A 14,053-nucleotide genomic window follows, 5' to 3' on the forward strand; every position below is an offset into this window, starting at 1 on the left:
AATGTAGAAGTTACATTGTCGGTCTGTGGTCCCATCTGCAATGTCCGTATAGATAATGATGTATGTGAGACAGAGTGTAGAAGTTACATTGTCGGTCTATGGTCCCATCTGCAATGTCCGTATAGATCATGATGTATGTGAATGTAGAAGTTACATTGTCGGTCTGTGGTCCCATCTGCAATGTCCGTATAGATCATAATGTATGTGAATGTAGAAGTTACATTGTCTGTCTGTGGTCCAAGCTGCAATGTCCGTATAGATAATGATGTATGTGATGGTCGAAAAGACATTGTCGGTCTATGATCCCAGCTGCAATGTCCGTATAGATAATAATGTATGTGAATGTAGAAGTTACATTGTCGGTCTATGATCCCAGCTGCAATGTCCGTATAGATCATGATGTATGTGAATGTAGAAGTTACATTGTCGATGTATGATCCCATCTGCAATGTCCGTATAAATCATGATGTATGTGAGACAGAGTGTAGATCTTACATTGTCGATCTGTCATCTCATCTGCAATGTCCGTATAGATAATGATGTATGTGAGACAGAGTGTAAAAGTTACATTGTCGGTCTATGGTCCCATCTGCAATGTCTGTATAGATAATGATGTATGTGAATGTGGAAGCTACATTGTCGGTCTATGGTCCCAGCTGCAATGTCCGTATAGAAAATGATGTTTGTGAATGTAGAAGTTACATTGTCGGTCTATGGTCCCATCTGCAATGTCCGTATAGATCATGATGTATGTGAATGTAGAAGTTACATTGTCGGTTTATGATCCCATCTGCTATGTCCGTATAGATCATGATGTATGTGAATGTAGAAGTTACATTGTCGGTCTGTGGTCCCATCTGCAATGTCCGTATAGATCATGATGTATATGAATGTAGAAGTTACATTGTCGGTCTGTGGTCCCATCTGCAATGTCCGTATAGATCATGATGTATGTGAATGTAGAAGTTACATTGTCGGTTTATGATCCCATCTGCAATGTCCGTATAGATCATGATGTATGTGAATGTAGAAGTTACATTGTCGGTCTATGATCCCATCTGTAATGTCCGTATAGATCACGATGTATGTGAATGTAGAAGTTACATTGTCGATCTATGATCCCAGCTGCAATGTCCGTATAAATCATGGTGTATGTGAGACAGAGTGTAGATCTTACATTGTCGATCTGTGATCTCATCTGCAATGTCCGTATAGATAATGATGTATGTGAGACAGAGTGTAGAAGTTACATTGTCGGTCTATGGTCCCATCTGCAATGTCTGTATAGATAATGATGTATGTGAATGTGGAAGTTACATTGTCGGTCTATGGTCCCAGCTGCAATGTCCGTATAGAAAATGATGTTTGTGAATGTAGAAGTTACATTGTCGGTCTATGATCCCATCTGCAATGTCCGTATAGATCATGATGTATGTGAATGTAGAAGTTACATTGTCGGTCTATGATCCCATCTGCAATGTCCGTATAGATCACGATGTATGTGAATGTAGAAGTTACATTGTCGGTCTGTTGTTTCAGTTGTGATGTCCGTATAGATCATGATGTATGTGAATGTAGAAGTTACATTGTCGGTCTGTGGTCCCATCTGCAATGTCCGTATAGATCATGATGTATGTGAATGTAGAAGTTACATTGTCGGTCCATGATCCCATCTGCAATGTCCGTATAGATCATGATGTATGTGAATGTAGAAGTTACATTGTCGGTCTGTGGTCCCATCTGCAATGTCCGTATAGATCATGATGTATGTGAATGTAGAAGTTACATTGTCGGTCTGTGGTCCCATCTGCAATGTCCGTATAGATCATGATGTATGTGAATGTAGAAGTTACATTGTCGGTCTGTGGTCCCATCTGCAATGTCCGTATAGATCATGATGTATGTGAATGTAGAAGTTACATTGTCGGTCTATGGTCCCATCTGCAATGTCCGTATAGATCATGATGTATGTGAATGTAGAAGTTACATTGTCGGTCTGTGGTCCCATCTGCAATGTCCGTATAGATCATGATGTATGTGAATGTAGAAGTTACATTGTCGGTCTGTGGTCCCATCTGCAATGTCCGTATAGATCATGATGTATGTGAATGTAGAAGTTACATTGTCGGTCTGTGGTCCCATCTGCAATGTCCGTATAGATCATGATGTATGTGAATGTAGAAGTTACATTGTCGGTCTATGGTCCCATCTGCAATGTCCGTATAGATCATGATGTATGTGAATGTAGAAGTTACATTGTCGGTCTATGATCCCATCTGCAATGTCCGTATAGATAATGATGTATGTGAATGTGGAAGTTACATTGTCGGTTTATGGTCCCATCTGCAATGTCCGTATATATCATGAATGTGAGTGTTGTAGAAGTTATATTGTCGGTCTGTGGTTCCAGTTGTGATGTCCGTATAGATCATGAATGGTGAGTGTTGTAGAAGTTATAGTGTCGGTCTGTGGTTCCAGTTGTGATGTCCGTATAGATAATGAATGTGAGTGTTGTAGATGTGGTATTGTCGGTCTGTGGTTTCAGTTGTGATGTCCGTATAGATCATGAATGTGAGTGTTGTAGATGTGGTATTGTCGTTCTGTGGTTCCAGTTGTGATGTGCGTATAGATCATGAATGTGAGTGTTGTATATGTGGTATTGTCGGTCTGTGGTTCCAGTTGTGATGTGCGTATAGATCATGAATGTGAGTGTTGTAGATGTGGTATTGTCGGTCTGTGGTTCCAGTTGTGATGTGCGTATAGATCATGAATGTGAGTGTTGTAGATGTGGTATTGTCGGTCTGTGGTTCCAGTTGTGATGTCCGTATAGATCATGAATGTGAGTGTTGTAGATGTGGCATTGTCGGTCTGTGGTTCCAGTTGTGATGTGCGTATAGATCATGAATGTGAGTGTTGTAGAAGCTATATTGTCGGTCTGTGGTTCCAGTTGTGATGTGCGTATAGATCATGAATGTGAGTGTTGTAGATGTGGTATTGTCGGTCTGTGGTTCCAGTTGTGATGTGCGTATAGATCATGAATATGAGTGTTGTAGATGTGGTATTGTCGGTCTGTGGTTCCAGTTGTGATGTCCGTATAGATCATGAATGTGAGTGTTGTAGATGTGGTATTGTCGGTCTGTGGTTCCAGTTGTGATGTCCGTATAGATCATGAATGTGAGTGTTGTAGATGTGGTATTGTCGTTCTGTGGTTCCAGTTGTGATGTGCGTATAGATCATGAATGTGAGTGTTGTAGAAGTTATATTGTCGGTCTATGGTTCCAGTTGTGATGTGCGTATAGATCATGAATGTGAGTGTTGTAGAAGCTATATTGTCGGTCTGTGGTTCCAGTTGTGATGTGCGTATAGATCATGAATGTGAGTGTTGTAGATGTGGTATTGTCGGTCTGTGGTTCCAGTTGTGATGTGCGTATAGATCATGAATGTGAGTGTTGTAGATGTGGTATTGTCGGTCTGTGGTTCCAGTTGTGATGTCCGTATAGATCATGAATGTGAGTGTTGTAGAAGCTATATTGTCGGTCTGTGGTTCCAGTTGTGATGTCCGTATAGATCATGAATGTGAGTGTTGTAGATGTGGTATTGTCGGTCTGTGGTTCCAGTTGTGATGTGCGTATAGATCATGAATGTGAGTGTTGTAGATGTGGTATTGTCGGTCTGTGGTTCCAGTTGTGATGTCCGTATAGATCATGAATGTGAGTGTTGTAGATGTGGTATTGTCGGTCTGTGGTTCCAGTTGTGATGTGCGTATAGATCATGAATGTGAGTGTTGTAGATGTGGTATTGTCGGTCTGTGGTTCCAGTTGTGATGTCCGTATAGATCATGAATGTGAGTGTTGTAGAAGTTATATTGTCGGTCTGTGGTTCCAGTTGTGATGTGCGTATAGATCATGAATGTGAGTGTTGTAGATGTGGTATTTGTCGGTCTGTGGTTCCAGTTGTGATGTCCGTATAGATCATGAATGTGAGTGTTGTAGATGTGGTATTGTCGGTCTGTGGTTCCAGTTGTGATGTCCGTATAGATCATGAATGTGAGTGTTGTAGATGTGGTATTGTCGGTCTGTGGTTCCAGTTGTGATGTGCGTATAGATCATGAATGTGAGTGTTGTAGATGTGGTATTGTCGGTCTGTGGTTCCAGTTGTGATGTGCGTATAGATAATGAATGTGAGTGTTGTAGATGTGGTATTGTCGGGAAAGCTTCCATGAGGAGATTTATAATAATGTGATTACTTTCACTTAGACTGGACGTTCCGGTTTCGGATCAAAGAGCTCAATGCCTCTCAATGTCGCACATATGGCAAATGCCTGTAAAGACAGGCATTTGCTATATGTGCGACATTGATTCGAGTCATGGCATCAACAGCTAGGGTTTTTAAGTTCTGGTGTCCGCCTTTTCAGGAATTTCCACACTATTTTTATGGTATGGACTTTCATGCACTCATACCAAATCTACACAGACAAAGATCAGAGCTTGACCATACCGTTATCTTTAAAAAACGTTCTGCGGAACGTTAGCTGCGAAAACTTTGGGAATATGTGCTGCCCTTTCTTCGGTTACTCTGTCATTCTGGGGTTTATGGAATTGCCGTTAACCTTACTGCATTGTTTCTGTACTTACTGCTGCATAGACCGTGGATTGCTACTATAAATTTCCAGATTACTGACATGTATCTGACTTTGAATGGACTAAGAAATGTTTAGTTTTATCAGGGGTTTATGAGCACTCAAGTGGATATATTTCGAGACATGGCTGAGGATTGATTTGTTTGGCTGGATTAGGCGTACCCACCCTTGTAGTGTAGACAACGAGAGATGTTTAACAAACTTGAAATGTCAGACATGGTGTTGTGTTGTAATTATGCGCCCTTCCATGTAACTTCAGTTCTGTCGTACAGATTCGTTGGGAATTACGAATACTTTATACTTCATGGCGATAGAAATGCAGATCGTATTTGGTAGACTATTAATTCGCTTTCAGCACACAAAGTTGTTGTTTTACCCGGAAGCTTTCCAGCTGTGTTAATCTGTACGTACATTCCGTGTTTACTTTTTTCAGCTGGTATACAACACGACTGTGCGAGTTGGATGTGGATATGCTAAATGCAAGATTTCTGAGTACTTGGAAATGCCATTTTACTTCTGCAATTACGCCCCTGGGTAAGGATTCGTCATTCGTTTTTCTTGAAAACAATTTTCATCCACGTAATGCTAAAAGTGCGAACATTCTAAACAGTAGGTTACGATCACAAATAGTAATTTGGCAGTGAGAGATGTGATAGAGGAGTTTGCTACGATAAGAATTTTACTGGCGTTCGGAAACATGACAAATGTAGTTTGAGAAGATGAAAAGAATTTCAGATTTTGCCTTAACATGCTATTGCATGGTATGAGTTAGGAATTTGTCGGTCTTTGCAGATTTTGGAATCTGTTATAACTTGGCCTTGTTTGTTGAATGTACTTTTGATGTGAAGTGCTCGACTTTTGTTCATTTTTCAGTCAAGGCTTGAGATCGGACTACCCTTATATTCAATGGTACACAGTGTAGCGCCTGTCCGGATAACTGTGAAAAGGGCGTCTGTCGTAAGTCTCTTATAAAGGACAATGACGACAAATACTACAGATTGCTGTATTGACTAACCTAGTATGCGATGGACAAAATGATTGATGAAGTATGGTATATCGGATAAACAGAGCGTGGATAAAAAGACACTTTTACCAAACACTGACCGAAGTGTTCTCAGCGTCACATTAAGAGTGGGCACTTTTTCATAACTCTCACCAAAGTTTGTCCTTCAAAGACTTGAAGCCGATTTGCTGCACCGACGACTTTGACTAGTCGAATGAAAATGAATTACCAATATTTCATAAAATGTGTAGAACTCGGCATATGATAAATCACACAGTAGGACCTGAGCTTTCATATATCAGTCACCAGTGACGGCAGTTCTCTCAACACCCTGTTTATTGTTTAATTTATTCATTTTTATTGGTGTTTTACTCCGTACTCAAGAATATTTCATTTATACGACGGCGGCCAGCATTATGGTGAGAGGAAACCGTGCAGAGCCCGGCAGAACCCGCGAGCATCCGCAGGTTGCTGGCAAGACCTTCCCACTTAAGGCCGGAGAGGAAGCCAGCATGAGCTGGACTTGAACTCACATTCATCGCATTGGTGAGAGGCACCTGAGTCATTACATTGCGCTAGCGTGTTAACCAACTGAGCCACGGAGGCCCCCCTGTTCATTGCTTCAGCAAACGCGTATCTTTGTGTATAGGTTTACGACTAGCCCTACTTTAAAGGGGTTCTGTAAGGAAGTGTGATGTTTTAAAACCAAAAACTAACGTGTTGTCTGAGTTGATGTCACAAACCGTAGATTGTGGACGCTTACTATATAATGGGCCGATACCACGGTCTTAAACATTCAAACATTTAGTCAGGGCCTAACATATCTCGCTTCAGCAGCACTATCATCCTACACTTCTGGTATTATCCCTTTGTCATTGTTAATCCGGAATATATGATAAATAAAAAGACTTATTGCATCTGAAAAGGTTCAGATTATAGAGGACAATTATCCATCCGGAATCATCTCAGTGACGTCACACAGCTGAGTTCTGTAAGATGGATTTAGTAAAACTCTTAGGTAAACAAAAATCTTAAAAATCACCACACATTCTTGGCGTGGATACATTTTGGTATCCGATGAATTTTTCACACTGCGTGTTTTTCAGAATGTAATGGCAAACTTTGCCGCAACCACGGAACTCTTAACGTGACGACATGCCAGTGTGAATGTCAACCAGTGTATGGCGGGGAAGAGTGTGAACAGGGTGAGTACAGCATGAAACCTTTGATGTCACGACATGTCAGTGTGAATGTGAACAGGGTGAGTACAGCACAGAACACTTAACGTCATGACATGTCTGTGAATGTCAACCAGTGTATGGCGGGGTGTACTGTGGAGAGGGTGAGTACAGCACAGAGCCCTCAACGTCATGACATGTCTGTGAATGTCAACCAGTGTATGGCGGGAAGGAGTGTGAACAGGGTGAGTACAGCATGGAACCCTTAACGTCATGCCATGTCAGTGTGAATGTCAACCAGTGTATGGCGGGAAGAGTGTGAACAGGGTGAGTACAGCATGGAACCCTTAACGTCATGACATGCCAATGTAAATGTCAACCAGTGTATGGTGGGGAAGAGTGTAAACAGGGTGAGTACAGCATGGAACCCTTAACGTCATGACATGTCAGTGTGAATGTCAACCAGTGTTTGGCGGGGAGAGTGTGAACAGAGTGAGTACAGCACAGAACACTTAAGGTCATGACATGTCTGTGAATGTCAACCAGTGTTTGGCGGGGAAGAGTGTGAACAGGGTGAGTACAGCACAGAACCCTCAACGTCATGACATGTCTGTGAATGTCGACCAGTGTTTCGCAGGGAGGAGTGTGAACAGGGTGAGTACAGCACAGAACACTTAACGTCATGTCATGTCAGTGTGAATGTCAACCAGTGTTTGGCGGGGAAGAGTGTGAACAGAGTGAGTACAGCATGGAACCCTTAACGTCATGACATGTCTGTGAATGTCAACCAGTGTTTCGCAGGGAGGAGTGTGAACAGTGTGAGTACAGCACAGAACCCATAACGTCATGTCATGTCAGTGTGAATGTCAACCAGTGTAAGGTGGGGAAGAGTGTGAACAGGGTGAGTACAGCATGGAACCCTTAACGTCATGACATGTCAGTGTGAATGTCAACCAGTGTTTGGCGGGGAGGAGTGTGAACAGGGTGAGTACAGCACAGAACCCTCAACGTCATGACATGTCTGTGAATGTCAGCCAGTGTATGGCAGGGAGGAGTGTGAACAGGGTGAGTACAGCACAGAACCCATAACGTCATGTCATGTCAGTGTGAATGTCAACCAGTGTAAGGTGGGGAAGAGTGTGAACAGGGTGAGTACAGCATGGAACCCTTAACGTCATGACATGTCTGTGTGAATGTCAACCAGTGTTTGGCGGGGAGGAGTGTGAACAGAGTGAGTACAGCATGGAACCCTTAACGTCATGACATGTCTGTGAATGTGAACCAGCGTTTGGCGGGGAAGAGTGTGAACAGGCTGAGTACAGCATGGAACCCTTAACGTCATGACATGTCTGTGAATGTCAACCAGTGTTTGGCGGGAAGAGTGTGAACAGTGTGAGTACAGCATGGAAACCTTAACGTCATGACATGTCTGTGAATGTCAACCAGTGTTTGGCGGGGAAGAGTGTGAACAGGCTGAGTACAGCACGGAACCCTTAACGTCATGACATGTCTGTGAATGTCAACCAGTGTATGGTGGGGAGGAGTGTGAACAGTGTGAGTACAGCACGGAACACTTAAGGTCATGACATGTCTGTGAATGTCAACCAGTGTTTGACGGGGAAGAGTGTGAACAGGGTGAGTACAGCACAGAACCCTTAACGTCATGACATGTCAGTGTGAATGTCAACCAGTGTATGGCGGGGAGGAGTGTGAACAGGGTGAGTACAGCATGGAACCCTTAACGTCATGACATGTCTGTGTGAATGTCAACCAGTGTATGGCGGGGAAGAGTGTGAACAGGGTGAGTACAGCATGGAACCCTTAACGTCATAACATGTCTGTGTGAATGTCAACCAGTGTATGGCGGGGAGGAGTGTGAACAGGGTGAGTACAGCACAGAACACTTAACGTAATGACATGTCCATTAACGTCAACCAGTGTATGGTGGGGAAGAGTGTGAACAGGCTGAGTACAGCACAGAACACTTAACGTCATGACATGTCTGTGAATGTCAACCAGTGTATGGCGGGGAGGAGTGTGAATAGGGTGAGTACAGCACAGAACACTTAACGTCATGTCATGTCAGTGTGAATGTCGACCAGTGTTTGGCGGGAAATAGTGTGAACAGGGTGAGTACAGCATGGGACCCTTAACGTCATGACATGTCTGTGAATGTCAACCAGTGTATGGCGGGGAGGAGTGTGAACAGGATGAGTACAGCACAGAACACTTAACGTCATGACATGTCTGTGAATGTCGAGCAGTGTTTGGCGGGGAGGAGTGTGAACAGTGTGAGTACAGCACAGAACACTTAACGTAATGACATGTCCATTAACGTCAACCAGTGTATGGTGGGGAAGAGTGTGAACAGTGTGAGTACAGCACAGAACCCTTAACGTCATGACACGTCTGTGAATGTCAACCAGTGTTTGGCGGGGAGGAGTGTGAACAGTGTGAGTACAGCACAGAACACTTAACGTAATGACATGTCCATTAACATCAACCAGTGTTTGGCGGGGAGGAGTGTGAACAGGGTGAACTAGAACCGTTAGAATCTAACCCTAAATGAGGTAAACTGAGCCAGATTTGTTAACCATCAGACTGGTGGTAGCAGACTGAGACTTTCGTTGCATTATCTGGTGGTTACCACTTGATACTTGCTCAGTTACATCTTGATATTTTCTCAGTTACAGCTTGATACTTTCTCAGTTACAGCTTGATGCTTGCTCAGTTACAGCTTGATGCTTTCTTAGTTACAGCTTGATATTTGCACATTTACAGCTTGATACTTGCTCAGTTACAGCTTGATACTTTGTCAGTTACAGCTTAATGTTTGCTCAGTTACATCTTGATACTTGCTCAATTACAGCTTGATACTTGCTCAGTTACAGCTTGAGTCTTTCTCAGTTACGGCTTGATGGTTGTTTAGTTACAGCTTGATGCTTGGTCAGTTACAGCTTAATGCTTGCTCAATTACAGCTTAATGCTTGCTCAGTTACATCTTGATACTTGCTTAATTACAGCTGGATACTTGCACAGTTACAACTTGATACTTGCTCAGCTACAGTTTGATACTTGCACAGTTACAACGTAATGCTTGCTCAGTTACAGCTTGATACTTGCTCAGTTACAGTTTGATGCTTGCTCAATTACAGCTTGATGCTTGCTCAGTGGCAGCTTGATACCTGCTCAATTACAGCCTGATGTTTGCTCAGTTACAGCCTGATGCTTGCTCGGTTACAGCTTGATACTTGCTCAGTTACAGCTTGATACTTGCTCAATTACCGCTTGATACTTGCTCAGTTACAGCTTGAGTCTTTCTCAGTTACGGCTTGATGCTTGCTCAGTTACAGTTTGATGCTTGCTCAATTACAGCTTGATGCTTGCTCAGTGGCAGCTTGATACCTGCTCAATTACAGCCTGATGTTTGCTCAGTTACAGCTTGATGCTTGCTCAGTTACAGCTTGATGTTTTCTCAGTTACAGCTTGATACTTGCTCAATTACAGTTTGATGTTTGCTCGGTTACAGCTTGATACTTGCTCAGTTACAGCTTGATGCTTGCTCAGTTACAACTTGATGCTTGGTCAGTTCCAGCCTGATACTTGCTCAGTTACACCTTGATGCTTGGTCAGTTACAGCTTGATACTAGCTCAGTGACAGCTTGGTTTAGGTCGGTTGATAACCATTTATGTTTTACTGTAATCATGAATGCAAATTGGTGACTAATAAAAGAGTTCTACGTTGGAAGATACCAATCTGCTCCATTTGGTAACTGATTGGTTACCAAGTACTTACACTTTAATTTTCAACTTGATAAAACATGTAAACCAGTGTGTGACAGTCTATTTTATTGTATTTTGCAGTGTTTTGTCCCCCGGAAGACGCTTGGTTTTGCGGTTCCTCATGGCTCCAGTCTTCCTGTAGCGAGTACGCCAACGCCCCGTCCCTCTGCCCGTACCTATGTGGACTGTGTCCAGGTAATCAACTATCCTCTTCCTCTCAACAACCCGTCCCTCTGTCCTGTGTGGACAGTGTCCAGGTAATCAACTATCCTCTTCCTCTCAACAACCCGTCTCTCTGTCCTGCGTGGACAGTGTCCAGGTAATCAACTCTCCTCTTCTCCCGTCCCTCTGTCCGTATTTATGTGTACTGTGTCCAGGTAATCATCTCTTCTCTTCCTCTCAACAACCCGTCCCTCTGCCCGTACCTATGTGGACTTTGTCCAGGTAATCAGCTCTCCTCTTCCCCTCAACGCCCCGTCCCTCTGCCCGTACCTGTGTGGACTGTGCCCAGGTAATCAGCTCTCCTCTTCCTCTCAACGTCCCGTCCCTCTGTCCTGTGTGGACACTGTCCAGGTAATCAACTCTCCTCTTCCTCCCAACGCCCCATCCGTCTGTCCTTACCTGTGCGGACTGTGTGTCCAGGTAATCAGTATGTTTCACCGTCGTCGTTACATAAACTTTGGTCCTTTTTTCCTTTTTATGTCAGCCTTCTTTGACAGGATGTCTCAGTGAGTCAGTTTTAAGGCTGTCACAATAAAAACCTGGTTGACAACAAACGTAATGTTGAAAAACGATAATTAATCCAAATTAGTATACAAGCCGTCAGTCGACATTCTTTGGCTGTGTTAAGTAGTAAATTTTTAATACACATAGTAACCATAAATTAAACAGGGTTTAATTTGGGATTCTAGTCTTGTGTGTGGTCACTACAAGAGCAACTGACAGGTGTGTAGATGGGACGTTTCTTGTACATATAACCTCAGATACCTTCACACAATACGGTAAGATCAGCAATTGTGGATTTGCCCTTGGCAGTGCTTGACTATATATGTCTGCAACAGCAGCATCTCAAATAGACCCATTTTAGGGAATACTAACTCAAGCCCATCTTACCTTATGCATAAGACTTTGAAATTAGTAACCTTGGTGCTTCTCTGGCATTGTACTGAGAATAATTGGATGAGACAAGAACTGGTCAGCAGCTAGGTTATGTCTAACATGTTCAAGTATATCCATAAGAACAATTTTTGTCTCATGTATTCGGCATCACGTTCCATACATAATGCATTGAACGTGCCTGCGAAAGGGTGATCGTCATAAGACAGAAACATTCCGCAAGTCTTTAAACTTTGTAATTCTTCATTCTGTTTAACAGTGAATGGTTCAGACGCCAACTTCACCACAACAGCTGATGTGGCGTCAACGGAACTCGCTCCGGATGTTATGTCATCTATAGAAGTCAGTTCGGCAGAAGTTACAAAATCTATGACTTCATTACCTACAACCTTCAGAAGCACGTTGCCAACATCAGACACAAAGTCCACACAGACAACAACATCAACACCTATAGTCGAAACAACGCTAGTTATCACAACAACAACAACAGAAGAGACAACAACAACGATACAGCTTCCTGTGACGACATCCTCGCAAACTGCGTCGACGGTAGCCATCACGGACGCGATGTCTGTAGGTTCAACATTATCAGAGGCGCCATCAGAAACTGTCATATCTGGAACTACGTCGACACTGGAGGACAAAGGTACGATGTCTAAAACAACACCACCACCAGGTGAGCTTTATACGCCTGTTTTCACCAAATGAATGCACGTGATCTCTTACACATGCTCGTACCACTTTGTTTAATCTTGGATCATATACTTTTTCGACAAAGGTAACGGAAATTAAAAACAGACCTAAGGAAATGAAATGTCACAAAAGCGATGGATTCATTGGCGGAGCTAAATAGGTTCAGTTCAACTTGCACTGCAAGTAGCCTACACCAGTGTGCTCGTTTGTTCTTCTCAGGTGTTACTTGTCACAAAGAAATACCTTTCGGTTTGTTACCCAGTAATTTTAAATACTCTTTCAGATTCAACAAACCCCACGGCAACTGTTTCGCCAGGTATTCCAGAAGTGACGGCTACAAAATCAACAGCACAGCCAATTATCACTACCACCGAGAGAGAGGTGACGATTTGCCACTATTCCGGGAAGAAACATGACTCGGGTACTGTGTGTAGCCCTTTACGTCGAGATGGAGATTGAAGAATTCGCAGGAATGGGAAATATTAGCATCATACTGATAAAATGTTACAAACGTTTTACCTAACTGACATGGTTTGGTGTGGCAAAATCTTTCTGAAACTGTCTTTTTATCATAAATATTTCTCACCCACCATCAATGGCGTTTTGGTAAAAAATTTTTTCTGAAGTCCAACATTCCTGCCCAATCATGTCGCGTGTCCCAGTGTGACGTCATTGCCGGAAGTTCGTCACTGGCCATGCGCGTTGTGGAATGTTTCCCTAGTCCAAGCTCTTTCATCTTTAACGTGATCTCACATTTAAGCTTAATGCATAAAATAAATAAATCGTACATAAATAATTTTACGTTCAGGATATCCCCACATTCATCAGAGATGTATATTGTGTTTCTAAACCAGACACGTGTTTGGGGTTCGGGACCTGGGGTCAGGATCGTGGAGATTGCTTATCACGTGGTGGACCGTGGGGGTGCGAACAGTGTGTTGCAGACCCGGAGTTTGCCAGGGGATTCTGCCCTGTGATGTGCGGAATCTGTGATCGTGAGTATCAAGCCACGGAAGGTCTTTGGGAACAGGGTTGGCTTACTGGTGTCCAGCAAAGATCGAAGTTTCGGGGTGTTGTTCAACAAAGCGATCGTAACTACGAAAGGCAACGTATATGTATCGTAACAACCATAGGCCCGCTAGTTACAATAAACAACCAACAATCAGCCATCCAATGGGGGCTGTGTGGCCGATGTGGTTAGCGCGCCAGCTTGGCGCAATGACACAGGAACCTCTCACCAATGCGGTCGCTTTGAGTTCAAGTCCAGTTCATGCTTTCTTCCTCTCCGGCCGTACGTCGGAAGGCCTGTTAGCATTCTTGGGATGGTCGTGGGTGTTCTCATGGCTCTGCAGAGTTTCCTCACAACATAATGCTGGCCGTCGTCGCATAAGTGAGACATTCTAGAGCTCGGAGAAAATACGAATCAAATAGATAAATAAATAAATCATACAATCAACAAGGCCTGCAATCAGTCACACAATCAACACCACTTACAATCAGTTGTACAATCAACGCGGCTTAAAATCAGTCGTAGGGCCTACAATCAGTAATACAATTAACACGGCTTACAATCAGCCATACGTCTTACAATCAGTTATACAATCAACTCGGGTTACAACCAGTCTTATGGCTTACAATCAG

This window comes from Liolophura sinensis, chromosome 8 (assembly GCF_032854445.1).
Source record: "Liolophura sinensis isolate JHLJ2023 chromosome 8, CUHK_Ljap_v2, whole genome shotgun sequence".
Classification (NCBI taxonomy): Eukaryota; Metazoa; Mollusca; class Polyplacophora; order Chitonida; family Chitonidae; genus Liolophura; species Liolophura sinensis.